The sequence below is a fragment of the Anthonomus grandis genome, chromosome 14 (assembly GCF_022605725.1).
Source record: "Anthonomus grandis grandis chromosome 14, icAntGran1.3, whole genome shotgun sequence".
In the NCBI taxonomy this organism is placed as follows: Eukaryota; Metazoa; Arthropoda; class Insecta; order Coleoptera; family Curculionidae; genus Anthonomus; species Anthonomus grandis.
In genome coordinates, this window is record NC_065559.1 from 17,919,945 (window position 1) to 17,933,746 (window position 13,802).

At 35.9% G+C, this 13,802-nt stretch overlaps 1 protein-coding gene and 1 long non-coding RNA gene across 2 annotated transcripts in view; one reads left to right on the forward strand and one right to left on the reverse strand.

Annotated features, from left to right (window-relative positions):
• Window positions 1-13,802, reverse strand: part of LOC126744772 (nephrin) — a 737,132-nt gene that overhangs the window by 75,151 nt on the left and 648,179 nt on the right. The window lies entirely within an intron of this gene.
• LOC126744642 (uncharacterized) lies at window positions 2,087-2,532 on the forward strand. The gene is made up of 3 exons (XR_007663260.1): window positions 2,087-2,255; window positions 2,311-2,392; window positions 2,449-2,532. It is a non-coding gene; the product is annotated as an uncharacterized LOC126744642 (long non-coding RNA).

Below are 13,802 nucleotides of genomic sequence, written 5' to 3' on the forward strand. Positions count from 1 at the left end.
TCCCCCTATATAATACGTAGCGTCATGAGTAATACCTCTATTTAATCCTAAAGGATTAAGCTTTCAAATGGTGTTAACAAAAAAAAATTTAAAAATTTTTTTGAAGTAGAAAAAAATTTATTTCTCGAAAAATTTACTTTTTTTTTTTCGAAAAAAAAATTTTTAAGTTTGAGCTCGTTTATCTCGGAAGGAGTTTCTTCTGGAAAAAAATAGTTTTAATAAAAAAGAAAGCTACATTTACGTAGAAAAGGGCTGTTTTGTTCGCATTATCGGAAACATTACCGTTTAGGCCCCACAACCGTTTAAATCCGCGAGGTACCGCGCAAAAAGTTCAAAATTCATTCACAGAAAAATCCGACTTCTAACGGGTTTATCTTAAAAAGCGCCCTTTGGGAGCAGGTTTCTGTGGAGGTCTTTGATGTCAATGAGTTTCATAAAATCGGCTCAGTCAGTTTTCCACAAACTGCTGCACCGACTGTTTTCGCGAAAAAAGCGGTTTTTTGCCACGCCAAAAAAAATTTACATCATTACGTAGCCTCAACCTTCCCACATAAAACGGTGAAAACCAGAAAAAAAATTCGCCATAGAAGCAAAGCTATTAACGTTTATGTGACGCGAGTCCTAAAATCTGTCAATTCTTCACGAGCACATATACGAGCTTCGCTCTTAACAATATAAAATGTTGCCATTTAAACATGTATATCATGCGACAATAAATACGACATAGGCGCACGGACTAGTTAGTGCGGCATCTGCGACACATCAAAGATTCTAATAGATCTCTGAACTGGACAAGTCCGTGCGCCTATGTCATATTTATTGTTGCATGATATATATGTTTAAATGGCAAAATTTTATATTGTCTATCTATGAAATCATTTTAAATATACGTAAAACCCCATGTTTTATACTATTTTTTATTTTTCTTTCGAAAATGTCAATTTTTAGAAAGAAAATAATATCACAAGAAAATAATATCAAAAAATTGACCGCGGACTAAAATCCAAGCATCTTACAAAATATTTTAAACACTTTCAGCACTCACAGACTTGTCACCTCTTTTTAGCCAGTCTATTAAACAAAGATAAAACACCTGCGTTCTGACAATTCCTACTTTAGGCTGTGCAAGTGATTGTGTATCTCTCTCTATCCCACTGAATTTAAGAATTACGGGGCCGTACCCAAATAAATTTTTGGACCGTTTTTGTATTATTTTCGTCGTGTTTTTAAAGAGATCTTTACGGATGGGTCTATCGCCTTTAAAATAGTTGTTGGATGGGTCTATCAGCTTTAATAGTTGGGAGGGGGGCCATGTGAGGTTATTATTTGATGTGTTTTGCCGGTTATGCTTTTTACACGTTTATGAAAGTAAAGAATTTAGAATTTGGCCTGTATTCCTGTAAATTTTTTGCAGTTTTTACTGTGAGGATCAGTGTTTTTTTATTTGTGTTTGTGGATTTGTTTTGGTATTATACCTAAAGACCTTAAAATGTTTCGACCCTGGAAAAATAGGCAGGAAAATTTGGCAAATGAAGAGGAAAGTGTTTGTGCGGGCTTATGGAGACCGTGGGTGTACAAGAAAGACAATAACATTTGTGATAAAAATAATAAGAGTGATCTGGGCAGTGATTTAGACTTACATAGTTCTGATAGTTCATTTTCTAGTATTGAGGAAGCAAAAAGAAGCAAGGGAAGTAGAAGCTATAAGCTATTATACAGAAGAAATCAAGCAGTTTAAAAAAAAAATTATCTAAATATCTATAACAATCTAAGGAATGATACTCAGTTCACAAATGATTGTAGTGCTTTGCAAAAAATAGCGTTTTTAACAAGGGTTCCCTATAGTACAATATGCCTGTAAAAAAAAGGATTAAACACAGAATAAAAAGGAAAGATGCAGGACAATCAAAGGGACTTGACATGGATATTGTTAAATTGCTAAGGAAAGGTGTGTATTCTAAATACAAAAACAATGAGGTTCTGACCATATAGACACCTTATCGGCAAGGGAGAAACATTTCTCAGTCTCAACCTTGCGGAGATACCTGATAAAACTTGGATTTAAGCTTAAGATGGTTAACAAAAGAGCTGCTGTAATGGAATTGTCAGCTGGTGTATAGGATATTTGAGAGGAAAATTAAAAAAATTTGGGAGGAAGAAAGATCCATATATTATTTAGCCGAAACATGATATGATACATTTATGATTGATGTATGATTTCCATTCTCTGGGAAAAAAGTCTCTTTTTTGCCATAGTAAGAAAACCATATTTTTATTAATAAAACAAGTTTAAAATTTTGTTTTTTACAGCTTACTGCCCCTGTTGTCCTTCAGTGATACAATAAAGACTGCTTCTTCCACCATTCTCTGGGAAAAACCCTGTTTTGCTATGGTAAGAAAAACACTGTTTTTAATAAGAAAACAAATCTAAAATTTTGTTTTTTACAGCTTACTACCCCTGTTGTCCTTCAGCAACACAATAAAGACTGCTTCTTCCTCCATTCTCTGGAAAAAAGTCCCTTTTTTGCCATAGTAAGAAAATCCTATTTTTATTAATTAAACAAGTTTAAAGTTTTGTTTTTTTCAGCTTACTGCCCCTGTTTGTCCTTCAGCGACACAATAAAGTATATATAATGTAATGCTTTAGAATCCATATGCTGATGTGCGAGATGAAGTTGGAATCCATGGCGGCAACAGAGAAACTGTTTCCTTCCTTAATGGAAGAAACTGCTAAAGAACAATGGCTAAAAAACAGAATTTACAAAATTTGTATTAACTTTTTAGGCCAGATTCAAAAGAGTGGTTAAATTTATAAAAGTATTTAGTATCCTCACTGTAGTTTTAGGATCCAGTATACTTAAAATGTAGTGTTTTGTATAAGATTTTTAGTTTTTAGTATAAGCATTTATTTTTGTTAATTTTTATCTAATCTCTCCTAATATGCATAATAACTAAATACGAGGCAAACAAATTAATAAATACGTTAGGGATGTAAGGTGTGTTTTTTTTTTATAAGTAAAACTTGTGTCTTTTAAAGGCATAAAGTATAGACAGCCAGATGATTTTTAATGTAAAAGTTTATTTAAAAAAATATACTTCCAATTTTCTGACTACATAATTACTTTTTATCAAAAGAAGTTGGTACTAAATATAGAGATGGGGGGTTTTCATGAGTATATTATTATAATAATATATCATAATATGTATTAATTAAAAAAAAACTATAATAAAGGACATTGAATATGGCAGCCACAATCCCCATTAATAACCACCACCATGTAAAAATAAATCTCAATTCCCAAAAAAAGGAAATATGTAAAATTTGAAGACAAACCAAAACATTTTACACTTTTGTGTCAAAAAGTAACTATTTAATGTCTTAATCCACAGAATAAATGGGCCTAAGTAATTTGTCACCTACTCTCTCATTAAACTCAAAAATGCTTTATTGTCAATATAAACATAGAAGTTGTAGACAAAGCCAATAGACTGTACATTAAAGGAATAAAAACGAGAAACTAATTTAAAATAAAATAAAATTATATAGTAAAACTTTGAAAAATACTTAAATGCTAATCAATTCATCATAGTTTAGGTGCTACATAGTTTAGTACGCTTTACGAGCAAGAAATATTTTCTTCCTTGTACGTAGGCTTTTTTCAGTCTTAAGTTGTCTTATTTCTAGTGGAAGTTTATTAAACAGCTTTCTACCTCCATATATGATAGAGCTACGGACAAGTTCAAAATGAGGAATGGGTAGCCTCAACAAATAGTTTTGTCGCGTATTATAGTGGCTTCCTAAGTGGAGTTCCTGTTTATATTTTCTAAAAACTAAGCAAACTGTTTCCAAAATAAAAATACAACACAGGGTTAAAATATTATGACTTACAAAAAGCGGGCGACATAAATCACCAGGCTTGGCCCCACATAGATATCTAATGGCCCCTTTTTGGAGTACAAACACTGAACTAAAAAGTGAATTGGAACATGAACCCCAAAAGCAAATTCCATATCGAAGGTGCGACTCGATAATCGCGAAGTATGCAGATCTGGCGATGGAGAAATTAAGACTGGTGGCAATAACCCTTAGGGCGTAGCAGCCTGATGAGACTTTTCTACATACATTCACAATATGGTCTTCAAATTTAAGGAACTTGTCTATGGAAAGACCCAAAAACTTACTGAACGGTGGCATGTTGATGGCTTCATTATTTAAACATATATCATTTGTATTACATTTAAGGATATTTGTTTTGGAAACATTAAATGTCAAAAAATTTGCATCACACCAGTGTTTTATTTTTAACAAATCTGCACGTATATTGGCCTCCATTTGAGAAACATCAGAGTCGTGCCAGAGGATGGTGGTATCATCGGCACACCAGTTACCTGCAGTTGTGGCAGATCGTTCACATAAATAAGAAAAATTAAAAAACCAAGTATCCGCTGATCCTTGCGGAATACCCACATTTGTATTAAGTTCCTTAGACATACCACCATTAAAGTTGACAGCCTGGACACGATTTGATAAGTAGGAACGAAACCACTCAAGGGCAGTTCCCCTGAAACCATAGAGCTCCAGTTTCATCAGCAGCACTCTGTGACTCATGCAGTCAAATGCCTTGGACAAGTCACAGAATACCACTGCTGCAACTTCACCAACATTCAGTCGGTTGTACAGGTGCTCTAGAAAGCTAAAGATAGCATCATTTGTGCTCACAGACTCACGAAAGCCAAACTGCTGAAGACTCAATAGGCCAAATCTATTTGAAAATGAAACCATGCTCACCTTAACGAGCCGTTCCACTATCTTGGCTAAAGTAGGCAATAACTTTAGTTACGTAGTAACTTACTTAGTTTTCTATTTCGTTTCTTAATATTGACAACAGGAAAAGCAGTGTTAAAATTGTTTAATACTATTTGATGAAAGCTATGCAGTGGGTTAACAGTAGTCAATACATTATTCCAACTTGACATATTGCAAAGCAAAGAGACTTGACTTGTTATAAGGGACTGATGGCGCTAAAAACTAAACTTATGAAATTAAAATTTTTGGTTAAACTCATTTAACGTACTTAAATCTTATATTTAAATTAAATATTATCTTGCTATCAACTATCCTGAATTTCTAACTTAATAAAACTAAACCCAAAAATCCCGAATAATAAAGTTTTAAATACAAATAAATTTTAAGGCCGGACCTGTGCAACTTTTCACGCTTGAGTGGCTGTGACTAAGGTCAGGCATTTAACAAAATAGTACGCGGGCACATGCAGTCACATTTTACGAATCAAATGTATACATTCTTTAAAAAATGCTTAAAACATTTATTTATTTAATAAAATGATTAAATATCGCTTAGAATAATACTTTATGACTCTTTTCACATAAAATTTTGCGGTTTAAAGATGCATGTCATGTGACAATACAAGCAACACCGGCACACGGACTATTTGCGGTACATCAAAAATTCTAATAGATCTCTGAACTGAACTATAGCGGTATTGCGAGAGAAATCATCGTGTTATTACGCTTCTGTTTTTTCTTCCTTTTTAACTCTCGTAAAACAAAACATATCAATATCAATTTATTGTACCTAATATTAAGAAGGCTTTATAATATAAATAAGTAATTTTAACGTGTAGTTGCCTTTCTTTTATTAGTTAACGTTAGCAGTGTTAGAACAAACCATCATACAGTCCACTTTTAACATTTCCAACACTCACAATTTAATCAAATTATTATTTCTTAAGTGGCATAAAATATTGCTTCATCCGGGGCCTCAACTTTTATTTTCTAGCATTCGTGAATCATTTTGGCCTATATCAGGGCGTAATTTGGCTAGAAAATTTTATCATAACTGTGTCTGTTGCTTTAAAAGTAACCCTACGCCTATTTTACCAATAATGGGCAACCTACCAAAAACACGAGTAAATCCAGCGCCAGCATTTTTTACTACAGGTGTAGATTACGCTGGGCCGTTTTCGATCAAAGATAAACAAGGTCGCGGTTTTAAGGTTACGAAATCTTATATCTGTTTCCATATTTGTTTTGTTACCAAGGTTAACCTTCAGATCCGAAACTAACCTTGAGTTAGTTTCGGATCTGACTACGGAAGCATTCCTTGGTTCTTTTAAACGATTTATATCGCGTCGCGGTAAACCATATCAAATGTTTTCGGACAACGGAAGCAATTTTCTAGAAGCTAATCAAGAATTAAAACAACTTGAACTATGTCTACAAGAAAATAGTAAAACTTTGACTGAATCTCTTAACAATGAGGGCATTTCATGGTTTTTTATTTCGCCTCATTCCCCACACTTTGGTGGTCTGTGGGAAGCCGGTGTAAAGGCGACCAAATCTCATCTCAAGCGTGTTGCAGGTAATGCTTTATTAACATTCGACAAATTTTATACTTTGTTAGTTCAAATCGAGGCAGTCCTGAACTCGCGACCCTTAACGCCCTTATCTAGTGATCCCTCAGACTATACATCCTTAACTCTATCCCATTTTTTGATTGGATGACCATTAATAACATTACCTGATCCAGACTTTGTTGAGATACCTGAAAATCGTTTGTCACATTTTCAACAAATCCAGAAACTGCAGCAACATTTTTGGAGAAGATGGTCACTTGAATATGTCTCAGAGTTTGTGATAGCTTAGTTTGAGTTAGCGGTATTGCGAGAGAAATCATCGTGTTGTTACGCTTCTGTTTTTTCTTCTTTTTTAACTCTCGTAAAACAAAACATATCACTATCAATTTATTGTACCTAATATTAAGAAGGCTTTATAATATAAATAAGTAATTTTAACGTGTAGTTGCCTTTCTTTTATAAGTTAACGTTAGCAGTGTTAGAACAAACCATCATACAGTCCATTTTTAACACTTCCAACACTCACAATTTAATCATCAATATAATATTTTAAAGGCTAAATATTAATCGGCAACACGTATTTTATATCCTGTATGTTCTAAAGCTATCTGAATAATTAAATAGAGTTAAATAAATAAAGATAACAAGCATTTCCGAAGGCCTATTTTTAAAATGACAGTTAAAATTCGATTATCACTGTTAAATTTTACTGCTACTATATATTTCTTTTAATTATGTATAAGATTTTTGGCATGCTCCTCAAATATCAATTAAAGCTCCAAAATTCTGCGCGGCTTGACAAATCTCTAGTTTTAATAGCGGCAAATGTTTCTTATCTTTTGGCCGGAAAACAGTAATTTTAGATTTAGCAAAGTGAAGCTTTAATAGGCTGTTTAAAATAGAATATTTGATATTATTTCAAGGTCCCTATTTATGTTAACTAATTTAAATTTAAAATTCCTAATATTAAAGTAATAATAAAGTTGAGTATTGTCGGCGAATTCTTGACATTTCAAAACCTAAGAAACTCCAAAGAGTACCCTACATTCCTTTGAATATTTTTATCACCTAGTTCTATTCGCTGAATATATGATGTGATGTGAGCAGTCAGTCAACTCTAAGTTAAATCTCTTATGCCCTCTGGTAGCTAAATTATAAATTATTGTTTACATGCCAAATTTCTCTAAAATTTTTCACATTGCTGGTAATATAGATATTATTCTTAAATCGTTAAATAATTTGGACTATTAGCTTTTAATAAACATCTACCTATGCTCGTTTTCGAAGAGTTAAGGAGTACTGAGGGACAGGAGTACTCGAGTGATCGTCACAATAAGGGCTTACTATTGACCATAAAGGTAATAGGGACTAAGGCTTTAGGTCAACCAGAGGGGGTAATGGTGGGATAACTGGGAAGTGTCTAATGATAGAATCTCTCTCAGTTTTGAGACAAAAGGCTGCAGGAAAAATGTTTTGCTAACATCATTAGCGAAACTACTGTCGAGAGTAAAACTAAAGAGTTTTGGTTATTGGTATTTCCTGATTCGACAGAAAATGAAAGAATGTGAACAAAGTAATAATAATACCAAAGTGAAGATAATACCAAGATGCAATAAGAATAACATTAAATAGTGCTAAAAGTAAAGAAGGCTTGGAGATACAGAAACTTTAAGAACTAAACAAAATGTATAAAAAGGTACTGTTTAAAAAAAGAGTTTAGATAAACTCGGTGGCTGAGAACCGTGGGTGAGGGTATGAAAGGGGAAAGAATATTGGAGAAAAGGGAAAGAAGGAAATTAATAAATATAAATGCACAAATAAGTAAGCCGAGAAGATAATGGAATTCAGGGACAATCTAGGAACAGATAAGCAAATATTTCAGAAATGAGAAATAGCAGCAATCATAATTGGGTTCAATATGAACAATACATGAGGATCAACGGATGCTTTCCAAAAGTTTGGAGAACGACGAAGCTGATTAAGACTTCCCAAGGCTGCTAGACGCCCAAATAACCGTAACATATTGCCAAGGCTTGGAAAACTTCTAAACCGCTTACTAAACAGTTCAAAGTCTTATAGAGACCCAAAATAAGTTGAATAATAGACAAGTTGGATTTCGAAGGAGAAGTTTTATTTTGAAGGATCAATAGATGCTTTGAAAATATTGTAACGAAATTCGGGAACACACTTTTATTGTCAACGTCAAAAACACTAACCTAACTCGCTTTGACTGTCGTTTAATTGTTTCCAACGTAAAAACTGACTAAACAATTAAAACTGAATGATTTGTCACGAAGCGCGTCCTTTTTAAAACCCGATGGAACAGTTTCGAAATATTTAGAATTATCTTCATTGTTTTTGCCCAAAGAGACCAATAATTTTACGAGAATACTGACAGTCAAAGCAAGCAAGTATACAAATTCTAGAAAATTAGAACTACAGGGATTTACAATAATATAACCTAAATAACCTAAATTGGGGCCAAAATGGGGCTCTCAGACAAGATGAACTACCTAAAAACTAAACACTATAGATGAAAATAATAAACCAAACGTAAGTAGAACCCTAAAGAAACCCTACGAATCAACTTTAACTACAGAATACTAATAAAATTGTACAAAAACTAGCAGAATAATTAACGTATTTACATTTTCATAATACTGCTCCCCTCTTAAGTTTGATCGTCCCGATCAAACATGGGACCACCTGAGTCATGATAGGGCGCTAACCGGACGATGTTTACAATTTTCATCTTCGCTGTCGGATGTCGCTGGATACGGTACACCACGTCGTTGATTCTGGTGACCACATTGAATGGACCTTCCCAATCCTTCTGGAGCTTTGGTGACTTGCCCTTCGTCATCCGTGGATTGTATAACCAGACTTTATCCCCAGGATTAAAACCGGTAGAATTTGCCTTTATGTCATAACGTGATTTCATTCTGTTACTTTCTAGATGAAGTTTATCCCGTGCTTGTTCGTGAACAATTTGTAAACGCTCTTGTAAATGGTCGACGTACTCCTCCAGGGTTTCAGACTTATGGGGTCTTCCAGTAATAATGTCCAAAGGTAAACGAAGTTCATCACCGTAGACAACTTTTGCCGGGCTTTTTCCAGTTGACTTGTGGATAGAAGAACGATATGCCAATAGGAATGGTTGTATACAGGTATCCCAGTCGGTTTGCTTAGAGTTTACTACCATCCTTAAATAGGTTTCAAATGTGCGGTTAAATCTTTCAACCATTCCATCAGACTGAGGGTGTAGTGGGGTTGTACGGGTCTTATTGATTCCCAGCAACTGGCATACTTGTTGGAATATTTGTGACTCAAAGTTCCTTCCTTGGTCTGAATGTATCTCTCTGGGTACACCAAATCGACAAATTCAGTTCTGGAACAGCACTTCAGCTACTGTCGTTGCTTCTTGGTTTGGAATCGGATAAACCTCGGGCCACTTACTAAAGTAATCCATAGCAACAAGAGCATATCGGTTTCCGGAGCTACTAGTAGGAAAGGGTCCTGCTACGTCTATGGCAATTCGTTCAAAAGGTGCACCAACAAGATACTGCATCATCTTTCCTCTTGTCCGGGTTTTTGGGCCCTTGCTTGACGAACACTGCTCACACTGTCGGCACCAGCGTTCAACATCCTGATGACTGTTCAGCCAGTAAAACCGTTCTCTCACTTTTGCCAAGGTCTTACTAACTCCAAAATGTCCTCCGCCGACACCGCCATGAACAGCTTCAAGGACTTCCGGAATACGTTTTCGAGGAAGGACTGTCAGATATGTCTTTTCTTTTCCATCTACGCTCTCCCAGACTCTTTTTAATAATCCATCTTTTATAACCAATGAATTCCATTGAGACCAATAAGCTTTAAGTTCTGGAGATTTGTCAGAAATGTCTTTCCATTCTGGTTTTGAAATTTCTCGAGATTTCAGTTCGTAAATAAGACCAAATACTGGGTCATCACACTGATCTTGGATTAAACTAGCTACATCCCACTCTTTAGAACTGTGAAGGCCAATACGATTACAAGTAAATATCTCTGGATGCTGTTTTGATTCCTTTTTAAAACAATGTTGACATGTTTCAATACAGGGTCTTCTCGATAAAGCATCGGCATTTTGGTGATATGCGCCTTTCCTATGTTCTATTGTAAAGTCATACTCTTGTAATCGTTGAAGCCACCTTGCTATTTGTCCTTCGGGGTTTTTAAACTGAAACAGCCATTTCAACGAAGCATGGTCGGTTCTAAGGATAAATCGTTGACCATACAAATATTTATGGAAATGTTCAATAGCTTTTACTGCTGACAATAGCTCTCGTCTAGTGACACAATAGTTTCTTTCTGGTTTTGATAACGTTTTACTGAAATAAGCTATCACTTGCTCGCCATCTTCATATTTTTGTGATAGAACGGCCCCAATTCCAACATTACTCGCATCGGTATCCAAAATAAAAGTTTGTCCAGGAATCGGATATGTTAAAATTGAAGATGTGCATAGTGCTCTCTTTAACTGTTGAAATGCTTCTTCACAGTCTGTTGACCAACTAAATACCACTTTGGCCTCCGTGAGCTTATGTAGAGGCTTTGCAAGATTAGCGAAATTTCTTACAAATCTTCTGTAATAGGTACAAAGGCCCAGAAAGCTTCTTAACTGGTGTTTGTCAGTGGGTCGTGGCCATTTTTCGATCGCCTCTACTTTATCTGGATCAGTCTTGACACCTTTTTCTGATATTACATGGCCAAGGTATCGAACTTCTTTTTGAAATAAGCAACATTTTTTAGGACTTAGCTTCAGGTTGGCCTCTCGCAGTTTAACAAATACCTTTTGAATATTCTTCAAATGATCTTCAAATGTTTTCCCCAGTATGATAACGTCATCCAGATAAACTAAACATGATTCCCAAGTCATTCCACGTAAAACTGTGTCCATAAGTCTCTCAAAGGTAGCTGGAGCATTGCAGAGTCCAAAGGGCATTACTGTAAACTGCCAAAGTCCTGTTCCAGTCGAGAATGCGGTCTTTTCCTTATCTTCTGGGTGCATCTTTACCTGCCAGTATCCACTCTTTAGATCGAGTGTTAAGAACCATTGTGAACCTGATAGCGTGTCCAGGGTGTCGTCAATTCTTGGTAGGGGATAACTGTCTTTCTTGGTAATATCATTCAGTCGCCGATAGTCTACACAAAATCTAGTGGATCCATCCTTTTTCTTCACTAGCACAACTGGAGATGTCCAAGGACTCTGAGAAGGCTCTATCACTCCTTGTGTCCTCATTTCTTGAAGCATTGAGGAAACTTCTCCTTGTTTAGCTATCGGAATTCTTCGAGGTGCTTGTTTAATCGGAGCATTGTCTCCAGTGTTAATTCGATGCTGCACCAAATCAGTTCTTCCCAGGTCTTTATCGTGCAAGGAAAACACATCTTGATTTTCTTCAAGAAGACGTCGCAATTTACTACACTGGTCCATGGTTAAATTGGCAGAAGATTCTTCAAATAGGTTTTGTAAACATACAGGAAAAGGTCTGTTTGAATAACGACTTCTATCAGCATTTTTCATGACTGCCACTACTTTAGAGCATACGCCAATGTTCTCTCCTTGTTTCAGGTGTTGATCATATCCTTTTAAATTTACCATTCGAACCAAAATAGTAGATTTCTTCTGCGTAGATGTCTTGGCTGGAAAAATTCCTTGACCATATAGTTTGCAGTTTTCCATGGGCTCAATCAAAACAGTTTCTCCCTCTTTTCCTCCAGTTGTAGCATAAACCACCACCTCTGAATTACCTGGTATAGTAACATCCTTGAATACCTTAACGACTCTGGTATTTACTTTATCTTCATATAGGTGGTGCATAAAAATCTCTTCATTTCTCGTCGTCAATATCCGGTTATATACATCCATTTTAAACTGCTGAGCATTCATAACATCTAATCCTAATATGACATCATCCATGATTTCTGCCACTAGTACTGGCTGTTGGAATGTTGTTAAGCCAATTGTAACTGTAGCTTCATGCAATCCAAGAATCGGGATCCTTTTTCCATTTGCAGACTCCAGAATTAAATTGGGTGGTGCTGAGAGCTTACAGTGTGCTACGATGTTCGGCTTTACGATAGTATGACTTGATCCTGTATCCACTACCATCTCACATTCACGGCCGCATATTTTTCCCGGTACTACCAAGCTCTCTCCAGGATGTGGCAGCCGGTTTAGTCTTATACGTGGGGCTTGGTAGCACCCAGCCAGCTTGCGCCCCATAAAGCTGACTAGTTGAAGTTTTCCTGGTTCCTTGGATCTCTTAAAGGCTTGGGGCATTAACGTTTAAGGTGCCCCTCCTCATTGCAATTCCAGCATTGCAATGGTCTTTTAGGTTTCCTCGCTAATAATGATTCAATCTTCTTTAGGCGGTCTTCGAGATCACTTTCCGAAGTTCTGATTTGTCTTATTCGTGTCTGCCTTCTAGTTGCTTGAAAAGCTGCCTCATGTGCTGCCTGACTCTAGTCCATGGGCCAAAGCTTCTGATATACTTTTATGATGAACCATTCTTAGAGCGTGGTTAGTATCTGGATCTCGAACTCCGTCAATAAAACAATTTATAGAAATTTGTTCTCGGAACTCTGTTGGAGCTGAAGGGTAAGCCAGATTTACTAATCGAGCAACATCGGCCTCAAACTGTTGGAGTCCTTCCTCGGGCTGTTGTCTTCTAGACTTCAATTGAGCCTGGTACACTTGTTGTAGATGGGCTTCACCGTATCTCATCTCTAAGGTACGCACCAGTACGTCGAAATTGAGCTGATCCTCAGATGGCACCATTCTTAATATTTCTGTAGCTTCTCCTCTAAGGCTTAGCTTAAGATTGATTGCCTTTTCTTCGTTATCCCAGCGATTTCCCCTAGCAGCGGCCTCAAATTGATTCAAATAGGTACTCCAAGCTTCTTTGCCGTCGAATTTTGGTGGCTTTACTTTCATCATTGTTTGCATTCCAGGATCGGGATGAAGAGGAGTCCGTTTTACTTTCATCTCTAATTCTTGGATCTTTTTTTGTACTTGCCCCAATTCTTCTTCTACTGTTGCTTCAAAGTTAGTCATTAATTGTTTCTGATTTTTCTCCAGATCTTCTTTAAGTTGTAAAACTCGTTCCTCTTGTTTTCTGTCTCGTTCCTCCTGCTCCTTTTTAAGATTATTTTTTAAATTAAGTAAGTCATCTTTCATGGTTCGAATCAGGTCTTCATTTTCTTTCTTTAGGTCATCTTTCATGGTTCTTATCAGGTCTTCATTTTCCTTCTTCAGGTCAGATTTAATTGTCTTTAGTAAATCTTCCTGTTTCTTGTCTCGCTCTTCTTGTTTGCGGTCTCGTTCTTCTTGTTCTTCCTTCTGTTTACGGTCTCGTTCTTCTTGTTTGCGGTCTCGTTCTTCTTGTT